Here is a 12,981-nt window from a genome sequence, read left to right as displayed (position 1 = left end):
TTTCATGTCGGTGACTTTTGTAGCCGACTATCTGTCACGTATCGTTACGTCGAAGATACCAATACTGGCCGGACTGGGTTGCACAAACGTCTATTTAGTTAATGGATTGTAGTCTAATTAGCAATACTACAACATCTCCTTATTTTTATATCAAGTTTACTATTAAGTGTTCGTTTTTTTTTATCATTTTTTTTTTTCGTCAATTTCCGTCTTTTGCTAGGCGTTTTCCCTTCGTCTTTCAAATTACGTTTTGAATGTTCACTTGGTATCTTCCTCATTTTTTGTCATGGGACCCTTATTTTGCGCAATACAGTCACCTATAGTCGTAGAGACTTTCTCTTCAACAAACTTCAGTAAATGGGGTGAATATATATTACTGTTATCAAATATTCATCTATGTTGTCGAAAATATACTTACTACATGCAAAGAGAGATAATCACAGTTTTTTATTCTTTCTGTATTATCATTGTCACTTCGGTTGAGTTAGGATAAAGTTGTATTTTCTGTCTTTCCTTTATTTGAATGTGATATTGTGTATGTTCAATCAAATTCATGAATTGTTGTATAATCATGCATAACGACCCTATCGGGTTTATTTATTGGTTCAATAAACGTATTTATGAACATATATCCGATCATCTCTTAATTCATTGACTGTATGTACATTTGAATTGTCGCCCTTTAGCCACTTTGAAAAAAAAATATCATTGCAATATTATAAGTCCACCAATTCAAGGTCGCAAGTCAAACAGTAATTTAGTTTGTTAGCTGTATCATTCTTTCTGTCTGTGTATGATGTTTTTTCTTGGTCTCTTTTGATAGAAAACCTTAGTTTGCTATGTATAAAGTTGTTATTTTATTCGTCGGGTGGTTTCATTGCGGTTCAATATTACTTCATCCTTAATTTTGTCTAAAATGGATTTCTTTAGCTGTTGTTTTAGTTTCCAATGTCGTTCTTTTTTATTTTTTTTGCAAATATGGAGCAGGATCTTCTATACCTCACATGTGGAGCAGGATCTGTTTACCCTTCCGGAGCACCTGAGATCACCCCTAGTTTTTGGTGGGGTTCGTGTTGCTTATTCTAGTTTTCTATGTTGTTTCGTGTGCACTATTGTTTGTATATTTGTCTTTTTCATTTTTAGCCATGATATTGTCAGTTTATTTTCGATTTATGAGTTTGACTGTACCTCTGGTATCTTTCGTCTCTCTTTTTCTAAATCATTTGGTCTCTTGTGGAGAGTTGTCTCATTGGCAATCATACCACATCTTCTTTTTTATTTATTCGGCGTATCAGGGTAGCTTAGACTTTCTTTTTGGTTGTTTTCTTTTCTTGTCATGCAAGGTGTTCGCATTTCTGTAATTCAGGCACGATACCAAATAAGAAGATGTTGAGGACTCCAAACAACATGGATGAACGGACAAAGTAAAAGTACCGAACTCCATTGGCAATCATACCACATCTTCTTTTTTATTTATTCGGCGTATCAGGGTAGCTTAGACTTTCTTTTTGGTTGTTTTCTTTTCTTGTCATGCAAGGTGTTCGCATTTCTGTAATTCAGGCACGATACCAAATAAGAAGATGTTGAGGACTCCAAACAACATGGATGAACGGACAAAGTAAAAGTACCGAACTCCAAGGAAAATTCAAAACGGAAAGTCCATTAACAAATGGCAAAATCAAAAGCTCAAACATTTCCGGTAAAGGCTGGGACTATTATACTTAGTATAATACTCCCAGGTATAGGTCACCGTACGGGTTTTACTGAACAGTGAGACGGGATTTATTCATTATGTTCAGCTATAACAGCCCTGGCAAAACTATTAAGTGTGAAACATATTTAAAAGAAAAAACAACGGTGTGCTTTTACGGGATAAAATAAACCTGCGAAAAAACAAATATTACAGAAAGTAACCGATGACAGTTTACATTCTCCCAATAACCAAATTCGAAGTATGTCAACTTTCAATATATTGATTGTCATGCATATGAAGTGTAAAAGCTTATATTTCACGGTATATTTTATTTTCATCGGTTATTTATTGATATTTGATGACTATACCGTTGTTGTAATATACGTGTCTGTACCAAATGGCAATGAATTTAATATTTATATAAAGATCTTTGCCAGTACCAGAGACATTAATTGTGTTAAAATATGTCGGGCTCTGTCTGAACCAACTTTATCTTTTAAAGTTATTTTTTATTATCAACATAATATTTTTTTGACTATTAGAACCCTTGCTCTTTGTATCTGAGGCTACTTTGACACATAATAGCCGCAGTTTGTATGTAAAAATTTGGCTCATGATCAACCATAAGAAAATAAAAACCTATATCATTTGAATTTATTCACCGCCTTTTACACATTCTATTTATCTTTATTGTTTCGGAATGTTGACCATGCATACAACTATGTTAAATTGTACCTAGACTTTGGCAGATATCGTATTTATAAGCCAGGTAAAGCCGTCTGTAAAAGAGGACGGAAAACCTGTTTAAAGATGTTTGGGGTTTAGAGGAGACTACTGACTATAGCGAGAGGAATAGGATGGCGGTAAAAGGTAAAATTACTTTTTTTTAAAGAGTATATTTGTTTACTTTATTTTGAAGCAAATTTGTGTAATTCAGATATATCGGGCACCTGTTAGGTGATTTCCATATTATATTTAGAATATGACGATTGTCCAATTAAAATACGAATTTCAAATCGGATATCCAGGTCATCCCCGCAAAACGTGTGGCGGATATTCGACTTGTCAAAGTAAAGAAGAAGAAACAAACAGTATTTGATTGGTATGTAGTTATGACAGTTTGGGTCAGATATCAGTGATTCGGTTTCTATTTTATTACCTTTATATGAAATCATTGGGTGAATAATACGAATCGGTAAACTACTAAACACCAGAAAAAGGGGGAGGGTACGTAGGTTCTCATCATAATTGGTGAGTTTGTAATCAACGTTGAAACTATATGTGACAGGAGTCAGGTCAAGGTAATAACTTGTTCAAGATTTCCTTTAAAAAGATATTATGACAAATAAAACTATCAAGATCAAGTCATTTTGTCTCCAATAGTGGAATTGAATGAAGTTGTCCCATCCCTAAAACCAGAGACCTGATAATAAAATCAGCCAAAGACTTTTCAGATTTCTACATGTATTCAAGAGTAAAATTTTATAGGTAATTTTGCCTACTCAACAGCAACCCAATGATACAAGTAACCAAAACACATCTTGAGATCAATTACAAAATAAATTATACTTAACAAAAGATTGGTGTCTGTATTAAACATGTTAAAGTACAATATGTAAAACTAAATCTGAGTAAAAAAAAATGTAGCAAATAATTTGAAAAACCGAACTATCATTGATGTGAGCATCTCAAATTCTCCAAAATGCTGAAAGTATATTAAGTGGATATGACATAAGAAAAACGAAACAATGCTCCCTTACAAGTTAATGTACTTAAGACATGGATTCTGCATTGTTTTCTTTTTAATAACTGAACATGCTAAGCACATGCCTAATATATTTTTAGCCCTAAATGACCAAATAAAAGTTGACAGGAATATGGATTCAAATGAGGTTGAATTATTGACTTGCAAGCCAATTATACATCAATGATGTTTTTGAGGATATGCTTAATTAAATGAACCAAACTGACTGCTTATGAAATAACACAATAACTAAGAAAATAAAAGACCAATTTAAGTAACTTAGGGACAACAAACTTGCTATAAACCCAATAAGTGTATAATTTTCTACTACACCATCAAATAATCTAAAAGCAAATTTAAAGTCTTTAATCTGCTGATACATGTATAATATCATGCTTTCATATCTGCACTTGAATATTTGTGGCTTCATTGGAGATTTTGAATAGCAATGACTTATTCTCTCATTGCAAACATTATCTAGTCTACCTGCACATAAAGGGAAGTATGTGATATTTTAAATTTTTTATTTTTTTCATGTTCAAATTATTATGTTGTTATTTTGTTGAATACTACATGTAGTTTGAAACAAAATTTACAGATTCTAAAGTATTTCTTATTATGAAATTCCATGGCAAAGTGTGAATGACATCCTATTTTTTAAAAGAATTGTCAATACCTAGCGCCTAAATGTGGAGAGCAAAGAGAGCACTAAAATGATTTGTTAAGCAAACTGTATTTTTCAATTTTACCCTTTCCTTCTCAGAAGTAGGATATTTTTGTTGTATTAAAATAAAAAATAAGATCATTCTTTAATAAGCCCTTTAATAAATATGGAGATCTGGTATGATTGCCAAGAGACAACTATTCACCAGAGTTCAAATGAACTGGATATAAGCAATAGCACAAAACATATATATAGGCAACCACACTACCTTCAATAATGAGAAAAAGCATTGTTTTTAAAATTGCTTAATGCACAGTAACACCATCGATCTTTGTAACTGTACTGTAGCTATACTTCAGGTTTATATTCATACTTGTATAAAGTATTGCTGTGTAACCTGCCTAATCCCGCACCGGAGTATTCTGACATCCTGCTTTAACCATCACATTTTCATGGTCGCAAAATATGTCTATCATTGCAGAAAAAGCCTGAGCATTCCGACACCCTGCTTAATCCGCTATTTTTTTGCTTAATCGGATATTTTTTCTGGTCCTTCAGCATGTCTGATAACACAGGTTACATACACTGTATTTCAATATTTACAGTCCATGTGGCCCTATACATTTCACATAGAAGAATGTTTTTGGTATTGTACAAGTAAAATTCATATTTCTAAACTTTTTTTTTTTACATCTTTTAATCAATTTGCATTTGTCGGTCAATTATTCTCTACACTTGAATTATTGTCTATAAAAGAATGCTAATAGAAATCATTAAAAAACGTAGGAAATAATATCATATAAATTGTATGATTTATATTAGTTTATTTTAATAATAAAATTCTGATATTAATAATATAGGGAATATGAGTTTAGTAACAGAGAAAATGAGCTGTTATAGAACTAAATAGTCTATTGTAATAATACTCTGTACACTGGTGCTTATTTCCTCTATAAACCATATAGCCTTCATAGGTAGGCTTTCGGATTTCGGATCAATACTTAAAACAATTCTTGCCAGGCTCAGCACTCTGAATTAGTCATAGAAAATGGATGTTTTAAAAAAAGAAATCTTGGGTTCAACATTAGGTCATCATTTCCTTTTTACGCTTTTATGAGGATAGATTTTTTTTTTTTATTAAAAATTGATACCAAATTATGAAAGATGGTATTTTTTCATGATATATTGCAATAAAACTAGAGATAATTAAGCTGCATACTGATTCAAATTGCTTAATATCCACCTAATGGGAAGAAAAAGGCAACAGGTTTCATTAGGTACATTGAGCCAAGAAGTTCATTTGGGGTAAAATGCTTTTAATTACATTTAGAAAACAATTAGAAAATAGTTTTAAACAGAACAAAACTGGAGCATGAATAAGATATTAAAAAAGGTGCTATTGTTGTTTTCCAATTAGTCTGCTGCTACAAATCCATTTCCCATTCTCATGTAAATGGTATACGTGGTATTACTATTTCATTTCAATCTTAAACGTGAAACGCTATAATCGGATTTGATACATTTGCATAGTGGAATCATTTTTAGTGATACATTAGAGTTCTCAAAATCTTTCTTTTCCTGGTAGTCTTTGAAGAAATCTGCTTGTCCTCACTATCATTTCTATTGCAAAATACTAAAATTGTTGTGGTCCTTTGGAAATTTTAGCAGTCAAAAACTTCGGATCACCACTTTTGGAGATCTCTGATACATTACCCAGAATGATAATGAAGGACAGTGCTTAATTTTACAAAATACTTAAAGATTTGAATTAAATTTTCTAGATACATGTAGGCACATTATTATGCCACACATATGAAGGTAAATGTGCCATAAGTGTGCACACTTATAAGAGAGCTTTATATTGACTGATGCTTCTTGTGTGAAAAATCTTGGATTTTATTTTGACAAAACACTCAGCATGGAACAACAAGCTAGTGCAACGACAAAAGCATGTTTTCATCAGATACGAAATATTGGTCGCATTAGATCCCTGATTACAGATGAGGCATGTAAGACTCTCGTGTGCTCACTCGTTACATCACGACTAGATTATGGTAATGCGCTGTTATACGGAACAAATAGCTGTGTAATAACAAAACTACAGCGTGTGCAAAATACAGCAGCACGGCTAATAACGCGCAAGAGAAAATACGATTCAATAACACCTGTTCTCATTTCATTGCACTGGTTACCGGTTCATTTTCGTTGTCAGTACAAACTCCTGCTGTACATTTTTAAAGCAATTCATGGCAAAGCACCATCATACCTACAGGAATTAGTTGAACATTACAAACCTGGTAGAGCCTTGCGATCGGAGAAAAGCATGCTGTTACGACTACCAAACGATGTTAGGACAAAACGCTATGGTGAACGACGGTTCGATATTGCCGCACCAACTCTTTGGAACAGCTTACCTTCATCCTTACGAAATGAACAATCTCTTGACGTTTTTAAAAAGAATCTTAAGACATATTTTTTCCGAAGTGCTTTCATTGATTTTTTGTAAATTTTGAAATTTATGAACAATTTGTTTTACCAGTTGATTGTATTGTGAACTTTTACTTAATAATTTTTAATACTTGAGTCACTGTGGTTTAATGATAATCATTATTTTAAATTTATACAGAGGAAATTTTAAATTTTTCTTAACTCATTTTTATTTTTTTGAAACTTTTTACTTTTCTTTCATTTTGATTAATTTTAAATTTTTGATATTTTTTGTGTGAGTTGTACATTCTTTTATATTATTCTATTTAACCGACAATCAATGTTTTCATTTTACACGCCACTGCTCAGAAATTGTATTTATGTGATTGTATATTTTGCTTTTACCTTATGTATCTTATTTTTTGTTTATTCATGTTAAGCGCTTAGGGTAATTTTTCAAATTATATAATGCGCTATATAAATATTGTATAATAATAATAAATAATAATAATCCCTATAAATTAAAAGCATATACTTTGAAATTAAAGAATTAAAAACATGAATTTGACACGTTCTTAATTGATAATTAATACTTTAAGCAAAAAAGATTTCATCATGTTCATTATAGAATTTACTTTTATACGATTTTCATTATATTTGGTTGCCGGTTTTGTTTTTAGTTTGTCATGCTGATTGATTGATAATAGTAAAGCTATCATGCATTGTTGAATCAAACAATTAATGATTAATTAGATCAACAGGCTATTAAAAATTTGTGTAGGACAAAAACATCAATATCCTCCATTACTATTTACCTGACCAAAATTTTATTAAAAAATCAATCCCAGCATCCTCTATCTTGATGGATGGTTTCAAGTTTCCTGTTGACCAGGGAATGGTATTGTTAAATCTAGCAGGACATGCTACCGCTAAGTGGTTTAGGAACAAAAGATAAGGAGCTTATGGTTAGGACAGTTTTCTTTTCACACCTGCAGCAATGCGTTATAATGAATTACCACAGATAATTGAGTGAGATGGGCTTAGGATTTTTTCTACAAGCCTAGATATGATTAATCATATAAAGGAAAAGAAAATCTTAGCAGATTATAGCATATATATATATATACTTAATAGGCTTGAAAGGTTTCAAAGAAATGCTTTAATGGCAATTTAAGAAGTAGTTAAATGAAAATGATGATCTTTGCGTGTAGACTTTGCTAGATGCACATTTTGTCTTTGTTGAAAAAAAGATTTAAATTTAACAGTACCCTCTCAAGTATGGTAACAATTATCAGTAGCTCTGATGCTACATAATAGTAGCAGCAGCTATAATTCTTAGAAAAGGAGTAAAAATGGCAAACACTATCAAACAATATCAAGGTGGCAATCTTAGAACAGGAGTAAAAATGGCAAACAATATCAAGGTGGCAATCTTAGAACAGGAGTAAAAATGGCAAACAATATCAAGGTGGCAATCTTAGAACAGGAGTAAAAATGGCAAACAATATCAAGGTGGCAATCTATAACCATAAAGATTAAGAATCAGAAACCCAAACCAAACACTGGGGATGAACTGTCTAATGGCAAAAGCTCTTCCAATTCAAAAACTAAAGCCTTCCAGCCTCCAAATTACAAACCAGCATATATATATATATACATTCATGACTGTAAGGCGATGTAGAATGTTCTACCCCTACGATTACTATCAGATAGTGAGATTTTGATCAGTTATGGGATAAAATGATTGATTTTTGTTTGCTTTATGTCCAGTGGCAAATTAATTCAATTATGTTCAGTACATTATTAATATGGGATAAAAACAAATAAATGTATACCGCTAAATGAATTTCACAAAAACCTTGGGCATTCTTTTGAATGCCATAATGATTGTGTTAAAGTTTATTGCTACAAATGTTAATGAAACCCCCACTGCATCTTTTGCATGAAATGCAATTTAAAATGGCATTAAATGTCTAGCTCATTTAATTGTTTCCACTTTTAGTTGATGAACTTTGCATTCCAAGAAATCCTTTTAATTATTGATAGATATTTAAAATACTCATAAATAATATCAGTAATTTTGTTTCTTATTTCGATGGTGACCTTTGCATTCTGACTTATTAACATTGATTATAGAGAATATTAGGAAATATTGGCCAGTTAAACTCATTCTTGAAATGAATAATGAACATAATTGCCATTACTGACCATAATGTAACAAGTCCCAAGTGGTCAGCTTGACCAGTACCAGTGTGTTGTCAAGGAGATCTTCCATGATTAGGTCAGATTTTACCTTAGGCATTGTATTCATTGTTTATCATTTTGGATGGATGTTATTTGAAGTTATATCAAATATCGGGAAATATCTGTATTAATATAATGTCTTATGACAAGGAAGATCGTCAGTTGTTTCCTCTCACAGTTTCCACATTATTTCAAATTGATTAAATACCCAGCATCAGGGAATTGCATTTCATGCTGGTTACTTGTGGGATGGATAAAATACAGGAAAAAAATGACAAAGTTTGTTGATGGAAATATCAATAACATCTTTGTTATTTGTAATTACAGGTAAGGAAAAACAATATTAAACATTGTCGCCATAATTGTCATTAGCTTGCAGGTAGTGAGGATAAAAAATTCACATGGCAATCCTTCTTCATATTTAACATTATAGAATTTTTTTCAAGCGAATCTAAAATATTCCATTTATAAGGTGCAATTATCTTCTGAAAAAAGCGTATATTGATTTATCTTTTCACTCTTTATAGACCATTTTATATAGGAATGCCCTTAATAGCATTAGTTTTCAGCGGGGAAAATAGTCTGTGAACTCAATGACTAATTCCATTGAATAAAAAAAAAAAATCGGTGAAAAATAAAAGAGAACAAATATTTCTGATTTAATGAGTTTGACAATTATCTTTTGTATCAGAAATTGATGTTAAAAATATACATTAGCATTCAGATTAAACAAAGGATTTCAATATTAACAACCTTTACAGAAAAAAAGCGCTGTTATTTGGTTTAAATTGGGTCCAGTTATTGCTTTTTAAATGAAACTGTTGAAGAAAAGTTTATTTATTTTAAATCTGTGGTTTACTTATTTATAAAGCTTTTGTGACTTATTTTTCACACTTAGAAAATTCTGAAGTGGATCAGAAATATAGGGTATTTTGTTAAACTATTAAGGTGTAAATGTAAATTTCAATTAGTTTGTAAAATTAGGTTCGTTTGAATGACCCTTTCTGGTGTCAGAATTATGAAAGAAAAATGTTTTTAGTCTCAGACTATCATCCTTTTATGTTGCTTCATTTATTTATTTTGAAAGGCTTGCAGCAAAACAAGGATGAACAGTTCCTTATATTAAAAGTAATAAACATGAAATGAGACAAATTCAAGGGAGAAACTAAAAGAAATAATAATACAACATGGCTAAAAAATTTATAACCAAAATTTTTTTGGCTTTAAAGTTATTTTTCTGAGATGTTCTATACATTTTCTTCTTTTCATAATGTCTTTACTAGAACTTCTTTCATAAATTATCTTTACTAGAACTTCCTTTTTATTATATACACTCATTACACTTGGCATTAAAAGTGTTTTGCCTTAAACTGATGTGTGACATATTATCATGCACAGCATATGACTGTCACCTTGGTATATATTTAAAACATATTGGTCAAATAAGCATGACCAGACCAAAAGTTTGAAATGTTCTGACCAAGACATATATTTTTGGATGTATCACTTTTGCACTAGCATGACTGAAGTATGACCATATCCATGACCTTTTTTTTGGCAAATCAGTTTTACTGGACTAAACTGTACTACATTCTTTGATGTAGACTTGTAAAATGTGATGATATTTGTAATGAGAAAGTATTACAACCACAAATCTGTGAAATGTCATTCATGCATTGTGACTGACATAGAAAACATATAAAGTTAGTTTAATCTTCAGGTCAAAGTATTTCCATTTTTTCGTAAAACAGGCCTATTTTGATCCCTATTTATGGACCATTATTTACTTCATTATATAATATTTAAAGTGTTTTAAAACAATACTTTCATGACTATGGGGCCATCCCTGGCCTAGCTATCCATATTTTGAACGATAAATATAACTCTTGTTCTCCATAAACAGCTGAATCCGAAATTGGTTGCACAGAGCAGAGAGACATTTGTTTTAGTTCCTAATAGAAAAAAGTAAAAAAACACAAAAATACTGAACTCTGAAGATAATTTAAAAGGGAAAGTCCCTAATTTAAGGCAAAATCAAAAGCTTAAACATATCAAAAGAATGGACAACTGTCATATTCCTGACTTGAAATGTAAAACAGAATTGAATTCAGTTTAATTTGATGAAATAAAATTAAGTAAGTTTTAAGAAATCAAATCTTCAAAATACTTTTAAAGACATTCATGTTTCACCTGGATGTCATTATTAGTGATGTACATGTAAGAAATATTCCAAAAAATCCTTGTTATATTCTTAATTCATGTAATTAGAATCTTCTTAAAATTGTACTTTTAAAGTCATTCGTGTTACACCATGATATCGATATCTTTGATGTACAGGTCGAAAAAAAAAAATATCGTTGTCATATTCTTACAAAACCAAAATTGACACAATTATTTCCTGTGTGTAGTAATAATATCTATTTAAAAAATAAAGATAAGAGTTACATAAAAGGTGATTAAATCATGTCGTAGTTGTGTCATGAACCTATAGGATATAATCAGGACCTGTTCAGGTAAGGTGTTCGTAATAAATAATGTAAATATTGTTTTTTTCCTGGTAATAATGGATTAATCAGGGAATTAAAATATAATAGGAATGAAAATAAAATGAATTTATCACTTTGAAGAATATTTGGTGTTTTAATGTGTTATATAGATGGCTTATTTTAAGTTATTTGTATATACAAACAATGGTGGGATAGTTGCCAAACAGATTAACCACTTTACATGTATATGAAGGATCGTTGAAAAATTATGATATGATAATGATAAAACTTTAAGATAGGATAGTCTGAAATATGACATTTGAAAATGATACTTGATCTTGGAGGGGGCTTACGTCATCATGGGTCATTATGTTTCACTGGTTTTAAAAACAGCACAAGTCAGTATAATAGGATGTTTTAGGTTTAATTTTATCACACTTAAGTTGATCATAAGCATTATCATGATGTTATGTTATTATGAATTAACAATTGCGTCAAATTTTTTTCATAGAATTTTATTTGAAGATTTTTCTCCTAGTAATGAAGAAAGTGGATTTGATGTATCCACAACACTTAATTGACTAAAATTTTAATATTTTGGCCTTAGTAATCTTGATTAGTAATTGGGATTAATATAATGACCACCCAGACTTAAATGACTTTGAAGTTTGAATGTTAGGAATTCAGATAAGTCTAAGTTTTTGTAATGCAGATCTAAATATCTGAGTGTTTGAATCAGGTAAACCAAAAGTAATAAAAACAGTTTCAGAGGGTGTGTGTATATGTGTATTCTTAAAAACCAACAATAGTTGGTCTTACAATGAGTCAGAAGTTCAGGGCATTGTATGTCTATAAATTCAAACTGACCAGAAGTGTGACCACACATCATTGCTGTCAGCATAAGACTGTTGTCTGGTCTGATGGGTTTATGGCAGTATGTGTTGATGTTACCTTAACATGCAATAACTATTCATGATAGAATATGACAAAACTGACAGAATAAGAAATAAACAAACATAATAAACCTGCTAGTTTGTATACTCTGGAGTATGGCCTTTGGCTTCCGATTTATAAACATACAAATCTTTATTTTTTTATATTTTAATACTTTGTCTCAAGTTGCAGTAATTATGGGTGTGTCAAAGATATTACACATTTTGAAACAATTTCAGTATACTGTGGATTCATTATTATTTATTTGATACACATTTTTGTGGATTTTGTTGGTAAAGGTGAACCACTTAATTCAACAAATGACAAATTTCGTATAGGCTTGTATGTAGACTTCCCCAAGACCATTAAATTATATATCTTGTAATTTTTCCTTAACCACAACAATTGATATCCACTAAAAATGAAAAAAATGAAGAAAAAAAAAATCCATAGTATAACATTTTCTTTTGATGGGCAAAATAAATTCCAAGGTCTTCTCTTCTTATTAATAAATAACTCCATGTTAGTTAAGTAAGCACATGTTAACAAGCCATACAAGCATGTTTATCACTTCAGCCCTGAATTCAAAGGTGTTATACCAAAAGGTCACACTGTTTCTACCAATTAAGATGATCAGTTAAATATTAATCCAGAGTATTGATTTTGTTTTGAAAAGTTCATTTGTTGCCAAAATATGCCAAAGGAATTTAATGAATGAAGTTGAACATGTGCAGGCTCTTCTCAAATGCATCACTGAATCTAAAAATAGAACAATTAGAGATGTGTATAT

At 30.8% G+C, this 12,981-nt stretch overlaps 1 protein-coding gene across 4 annotated transcripts in view; it reads left to right on the top strand.

Moving 5' to 3' along the window:
• Positions 1–2,286: 2,286 nt before the first annotated feature.
• Positions 2,287–12,981, top strand: part of LOC139514263 (nuclear migration protein unc-83-like) — a 71,756-nt gene continuing 61,061 nt past the window's right edge. Inside the window, exon 1 of one of the 4 annotated variants that reach the window (XM_071303208.1) lies at positions 2,287–2,563. The gene's annotated coding sequence lies outside the window, so the exon portion shown is untranslated. Of the gene's footprint in view, positions 2,564–2,688; positions 2,796–8,921; positions 9,100–11,131; positions 11,286–12,981 lie in introns of those variants that run through there. The other 3 variants (XM_071303207.1, XM_071303210.1, XM_071303209.1) reach the window with 3 other exon arrangements.

Source organism: Mytilus edulis, chromosome 3 (assembly GCF_963676685.1).
Source record: "Mytilus edulis chromosome 3, xbMytEdul2.2, whole genome shotgun sequence".
In the NCBI taxonomy this organism is placed as follows: domain Eukaryota; kingdom Metazoa; phylum Mollusca; class Bivalvia; order Mytilida; family Mytilidae; genus Mytilus; species Mytilus edulis.
This window is presented reverse-complemented; position numbering and strand designations above follow the sequence as displayed.